The sequence below is a fragment of the Rhipicephalus microplus genome, unplaced genomic scaffold, assembly GCF_043290135.1.
Source record: "Rhipicephalus microplus isolate Deutch F79 unplaced genomic scaffold, USDA_Rmic scaffold_267, whole genome shotgun sequence".
Taxonomy (NCBI): domain Eukaryota; kingdom Metazoa; phylum Arthropoda; class Arachnida; order Ixodida; family Ixodidae; genus Rhipicephalus; species Rhipicephalus microplus.
This window is the reverse complement of record NW_027464838.1, coordinates 107836-114612: the sequence shown is the minus strand read 5'-3', so window position 1 is coordinate 114612 and position 6777 is coordinate 107836. Positions and strand designations below refer to the sequence as shown.

Sequence of the window (6777 nt, the reverse complement as noted above, 5' to 3'; positions counted from 1 at the left end):
ACCGTCGCACGAGTACGGTAAACCGCGTCAGCCGGGGCGTAGTTCGGGACGCCGACGAAAAAGTGGGAAGCGCAACTCGGATCTTCGCCGTTTTTGCAGGAGTGAGTGGCGGCCCTCCTGCGAGACCAAGAAGCATCGATTCGTGCACGAATTCGGCGCCTTTCGACGTGATCGCCGGCGACCGTCGCTCGAGTAGGGCAAACCGCGTCTGCCGGGGCGGGCTTCGGGACGCCGATGCGAAAGTGGGAAACGCTGCTCGGATGTTCGCCGTTTTTGGCCGAGTGAGTGCTGGCACACGGGCGAAGCCAAACGGGGCCGATTACGGCACGATATCGGCGTCTTTCGACGTGCCCGCCGGCGACCGTCGCACGAGTACGGTAAACCGCGTCAGCCCGGGCGGAGTTCGGGACGCCGATGCGAAAGTGGAGAACGCCGCTCGGATCTTCGCCGTTTTTGGAGGAGTGAGTGGCGGCACTCCGGAGAAGCCAAGGAGCGCCAATTAGCGCACGATATCGGCGTCTTTCGACGCGCTCGCCGGCGACCGTCGCACGAGTAGGGCAAACCGCGTCTGCCGGGGCGGGGTTTACGACGCCGACGCAAAAGTGGGAACCGCCGCTCGGATGTTGGCCGTTTTTGGCAGAGTGAGTGCTGGCACTCCGGCGACGCGAAAGAGCGCGAATGCGCCCACGAAAGTGGCGTATTTGGACGTGCGTGACGGCGACCGCTGCAGGAGTACGAAAAACCACGTCAGCCGGGGCGAGCGACACACGGCGGTCTGGGTGCTTATCGCTGCTATTATAGGGGCACCCCGGCAGACGCAGAAAAAAAAAAAAATTTTCGACCTTCTTTTTTGCTGGTCGAGCTCGGGTAACCCAGGTCGCAATGGGAGCCGCGCACGAAAGCGGCGTCGCGAGACGCGTTCGCGGTCGCTAGTCGCACGAGCTCGGCAACCGCGTCAGCCGGCGCGGAGTTCGGGATGCCGACGGCTAAGTGGGTACCGCTGCTCGGATGTTCGCCGTTTTTGGCCGAGTGAGTGCTGGCACTCCGGTGAAGCCAAGGAGCGCCAATTCGTGCACGATATCGGCGTCTTTCGACGTGCCCGCCGGCCACCGCCGCACGAGTACGGCAAACCGCGTCTGCCGGGGCGGGGTTCGCGACGCGTACGCAATAGTGGGAACCGTCGCTCGGATGTTCGTCGTCTTTGGCCGAGCGAGTGCTGGCACTCCGGCGAAGCGAAACGGGGCCGATTCGGGCACGATATCGGCGTATTTCGACGTGCTCGCCGGCGACCGTCGCACGAGTACGGCAAAGCGCGTCTGCCGGGGCGAGGTTTGCGACGCCGACGAAAAAGTGGGAAGCGCCGCTCGGATCTTCGCCGTTTTTGCAGGAGTGAGTGGCGGCCCTCCTGCGAGACCAAGAAGCATCGACTCGCGCACGATATCGGTGTCTTTCGACGTGCCCGCCGGCCACCGCCGCACGAGTACGGCAAACCGCGTATGCCGGGGCGGGGTTGGCGACGCCGACGCAAAAGTGGGAACCGCCACTAGGATGTTCGCCGTTTTTGGCAGAGTGAGTGCTGGCACTCCGGCGAAGCGAAAGAGCGCGAATGCGCCCACGAAAGTGGCGTGTTTGGACGTGCTTGACGACGACCACCGCAGGAAAACGAAAAACCACGTCAGCCGGGGCGAGCGACCCATGGCGGTCTGGGTGCTTATCGCTGCTATTATAGGGGCACCCCGGCAGACGCAAAAAAAAAAAAAAAATTTTTTTCGACATTCTTTTTTGCTCGTCGACCTCGGGTGACCCAGGTCGCAGTGGGAGCCGCGCACGAAAGCGGCGTCGCGAGACGGCTTCGCGGTCGCTAGTCGCACGAGCTCGGCAACCGCGTCTGCCGGGGCGGAGTTCGGGACGCCGACGGCTAAGTGGGAACCGCCGCTCGGATGTTCGCCGTTTGTGGCCGAGTGAGTGCTGGCACTCCGGCGAAGCCAAACGGGGCCGATTCCGGCACGATATCGGCGTCTTTCTACGTGCTCGCCGGCGACCGTCGCACGAGTACGGCAAAGTGCGTCTGCCGGGGCGGGGTTTGCGACGCGTACGCAATAGTGAGAACCGTCGCTCGGATGTTCGTCGTCTTTCGCCGAGCCAGTGCTGGCAATCCGGCGAAGCCGAACGGAGCCGATTCGGGCACGATATCGGCGTCTTTCCACGTGCTCGCCGGCGACCGTCGCACGAGTACGGTAAACCGCGTCAGCCGGGGCGGAGTTCGGGACGCCGATGCGAAAGTGGGAAGCGCCGCTCGGATCTTCGCCGTTTTTGGAGGAGTCAGTGGCGGCACTCCGGTGAAGCCAAGGTGCGCCAATTCGCGCACGATATCGGCGTCTTTCGACGTGCCCGCCGGCCACCGTCGCACGAGTACGGCAAACCTCGTCTGCCGGGGCGGGGTTTGCGACGCCGACGCAAAAGTGGGAACCGCCGCTCGGATGTTCGCCGTTTTTGGCAGAGTGAGTGCTGGCACTCCGGCGAAGCGAAAGAGCGCGAATGCGCCCACGAAAGTGGCGTGTTTGGACGTGCTTGACGACGACCACCGCAGGAAAACGAAAAACCACGTCAGCCGGGGCGAGCGACCCATGGCGGTCTGGGTGCTTATCGCTGCTATTATAGGGGCACCCCGGCAGACGCAAAAAAAAAAAAAAATTTTTTTCGACATTCTTTTTTGCTCGTCGACCTCGGGTGACCCAGGTCGCAGTGGGAGCCGCGCACGAAAGCGGCGTCGCGAGACGGCTTCGCGGTCGCTAGTCGCACGAGCTCGGCAACCGCGTCTGCCGGGGCGGAGTTCGGGACGCCGACGGCTAAGTGGGAACCGCCGCTCGGATGTTCGCCGTTTGTGGCCGAGTGAGTGCTGGCACTCCGGCGAAGCCAAACGGGGCCGATTCCGGCACGATATCGGCGTCTTTCTACGTGCTCGCCGGCGACCGTCGCACGAGTACGGCAAAGTGCGTCTGCCGGGGCGGGGTTTGCGACGCGTACGCAATAGTGAGAACCGTCGCTCGGATGTTCGTCGTCTTTCGCCGAGCCAGTGCTGGCAATCCGGCGAAGCCGAACGGAGCCGATTCGGGCACGATATCGGCGTCTTTCCACGTGCTCGCCGGCGACCGTCGCACGAGTACGGTAAACCGCGTCAGCCGGGGCGGAGTTCGGGACGCCGATGCGAAAGTGGGAAGCGCCGCTCGGATCTTCGCCGTTTTTGGAGGAGTCAGTGGCGGCACTCCGGTGAAGCCAAGGTGCGCCAATTCGCGCACGATATCGGCGTCTTTCGACGTGCCCGCCGGCCACCGTCGCACGAGTACGGCAAACCTCGTCTGCCGGGGCGGGGTTTGCGACGCCGACGCAAAAGTGGGAACCGCCGCTCGGATGTTCGCCGTTTTTGGCAGAGTGAGTGCTGGCACTCCGGCGAAGCGAAAGAGCGCGAATGCGCCCACGAAAGTGGCGTGTTTGGACGTGCTTGACGACGACCACCGCAGGAAAACGAAAAACCACGTCAGCCGGGGCGAGCGACCCATGGCGGTCTGGGTGCTTATCGCTGCTATTATAGGGGCACCCCGGCAGACGCAAAAAAAAAAAAAATGGGGACATGGCGTGCGTCACCGTGCGGCTTCGCAGCGTTGCCGAAGTCGCCGAGCCCTTCGACTGAGCCGAACGGCGGACAGGGAACGTTGGTCGGCCGTTCTAACCTGTCGGTGCCACGCCGAGACGTCGTTAAGGAAAACCGCGTCGTGGGCCTCTACGACGCCGTCGAGTCGTTGTACGTTTGGTGTCCAGCGTGTCGGCGGCGAGTAGCGGACACGTCGTTCACGACTTCGGTCTTTCGCAGTCGACGCGAACTTGCGGAGAGTCGTGGTGCCTCACGTTTTCGGCAGAAACCGCGGCGGAATTTTCCCGTGCGTGCGCGCACGACCTCGGTGCTGTGCCGTCAGCGTAGTGTTGCACAAACTCGTGGCCTACCCAAGGTGCGGTACGTTTGCGGCCGTATCCTCGGTGGGAATTTCGTGAGTAGGGTCGCAAATTCTACGACCTCGGCGGGTTTGAGAGCGACGTAGACTTGTGGCACGCTCAACATGCCACACGTTTCGGGGCACACCCGCGGTGAAATTTTCTCGAGTACGCTCGTATTAGGGCCCAAGGAGGTCTGGGTACTTATCGCTGCTATTATGTGGGGGTTCTCGTGAGCGGCGTACGCGAAAGCGACCGGGTGTCTGATATGCGGCGGGCTTCGGCCTCGTCAAGCGTGTCCTCGGGTCTGCTCCAGGGGAATCCACGGCAGTCGTCTGCAGCCTCATCCGCTTGATGCGTTAGGGGCTGGTTGTCGGACGGTGCCGTTTTACCACGATATCGAGGTGTGTTCCGTGTCGTCCTCGGGCGATTCAGATGCGAAAGCGCCGAAGACGCGGGCGTGACCCGTCGTCTGGCGGCTTTGCAGTCTCGGCTCCGTTGCTAGTTCCGGCCGGTCCACCGACAGTGCAGCGGGCTTGGGCAACCCGCACGGCGCGACCGAGTCGATGCAACGAAAAAGAGCGAGCATGAACGTGCTTCTTGCCGCACGGCTCCCACTCGTCTTTCGGGAAGGTTGTGCCGTAGCGAGCTCGAACGCCGTCATCTCGGAGTGCAAAATAAGCGTGTTGGGGCGCCTGAAGGTGGCCTCCGCCGCACACAGACTGCGTCCGGCCCGCCGAGGGCGAGGACGGACGCGCAGTCGAACGATTACCTGGTTGATCCTGCCAGTAATCATATGCTTGTCTCAAAGATTAAGCCATGCATGTCTAAGTACATGCCGAAATAAGGCGAAACCGCGAATGGCTCATTAAATCAGTTATGGTTCCTTAGATCGTTTCTTCCTACTTGGATAACTGTGGCAATTCTAGAGCTAATACATGCAGTGAGCCTGGAGCCCTTTGGGTAACGGGTGCTTTTATTAGACCAAGATCGATCGGGTTTCGGCCCGTATTGTGTGGTGACTCTGGATAACTTTGTGCTGATCGCATGGCCACGAGCCGGCGACGTTTCTTTCAAGTGTCTGCCTTATCAACTTTCGATGGTAGGTTACTTGCTTACCATGGTTGTTACGGGTAACGGAGAATCAGGGTTCGATTCCGGAGAGGGAGCCTGAGAAACGGCTACCACATCCAAGGAAGGCAGCAGGCGCGCAAATTACCCACTCCCGGCACGGGGAGGTAGTGACGAAAAATAACAATACGGGACTCTTTTGAGGCCCCGTAATTGAAATGAGTACACTCTAAATCCTTTAACGAGGATCAATTGGAGGGCAAGTCTGGTGCCAGCAGCCGCGGTAATTCCAGCTCCAATAGCGTATACTAAAGCTGCTGCGGTTAAAAAGCTCGTAGTTGGATCTCAGTTCCAGACGAGTAGTGCATCTACCCGATGCGACGGCTCGGACTGAACATCATGCCGGTTCTTTCTTGGTGCACTTCATTGTGTGCCTCGAGATGGCCAGTGCTTTTACTTTGAAAAAATTAGAGTGCTCAACGCAGGCGAGTCGCCTGAATAAACTTGCATGGAATAATAGAACAAGACCTCGTTTCTGTTCTGTTGGTTTTTGGAATACGAGGTAATGATTAAGAGGGACGGACGGGGGCATTCGTATTGCGGCGCTAGAGGTGAAATTCTTGGACCGTCGCAAGACGAACTACTGCGAAAGCATTTGCCAAGAATGTTTTCATTGATCAAGAACGAAAGTCAGAGGTTCGAAGGCGATCAGATACCGCCCTAGTTCTGACCATAAACGATGCCAACCAGCGATCCGCCTGAGTTACTCAAATGACTCGGCGGGCAGCTTCCGGGAAACCAAAGTATTTGGGTTCCGGGGGAAGTATGGTTGCAAAGCTGAAACTTAAAGGAATTGACGGAAGGGCACCACCAGGAGTGGAGCCTGCGGCTTAATTTGACTCAACACGGGAAAACTTACCCGGCCCGGACACTGGGAGGATTGACAGATTGAGAGCTCTTTCTTGATTCGGTGGATGGTGGTGCATGGCCGTTCTTAGTTGGTGGAGCGATTTGTCTGGTTAATTCCGATAACGAACGAGACTCTAGCCTATTAAATAGGTGCGGGGTTCCCAGCACCTTACAACCTTCTTAGAGGGACAAGCGGCTCCTAGCCGCACGAAACAGAGCAATAACAGGTCTGTGATGCCCTTAGATGTCCGGGGCCGCACGCGCGCTACACTGAAGGAAGCAGCGTGTCTTTATCCCTGTCTGAAAAGACTGGGTAACCCGTGGAACTTCTTTCGTGATTGGGATAGGGGCTTGCAATTGTTCCCCTTGAACGAGGAATTCCCAGTAAGCGCGAGTCATAAGCTCGCGTTGATTACGTCCCTGCCCTTTGTACACACCGCCCGTCGCTACTACCGATTGAATGATTTAGTGAGGTCTTCGGACCGATGTCCGGCGCGGCCTTTCGGTTGCGCCGGTCTGTTGGAAAGATGACCAAACTTGATCATTTAGAGGAAGTAAAAGTCGTAACAAGGTTTCCGTAGGTGAACCTGCGGAAGGATCATTAACGGATTGTGAAGGGTGAGCGCCTCAGCTGCGTCTGCGCCCGACACTTTCTGCCGCTGACCCCGTTTGGACGCGGGGTCGGCTTTTCCCCACGGGGCTGCCTGAATGTGGAGCGGCACCCCGTGACAAATTGTTGCGCCCAGCGGACGCCAACACCGCGACCTTGGACGGTCGGCCAGGTGGCGGACGCGGGTACAAACGGCG

General features: G+C 59.6%; 1 non-coding gene across 1 annotated transcript; it reads left to right on the top strand.

Annotated features, from left to right (window-relative positions):
• The first annotated feature begins 4759 nt into the window (after positions 1 to 4759).
• On the top strand, positions 4760 to 6574 carry LOC142793006 (small subunit ribosomal RNA). Its single transcript, XR_012891370.1, has one exon. It is a non-coding gene; the product is annotated as a small subunit ribosomal RNA (ribosomal RNA).
• Positions 6575 to 6777: the final 203 nt, after the last annotated feature.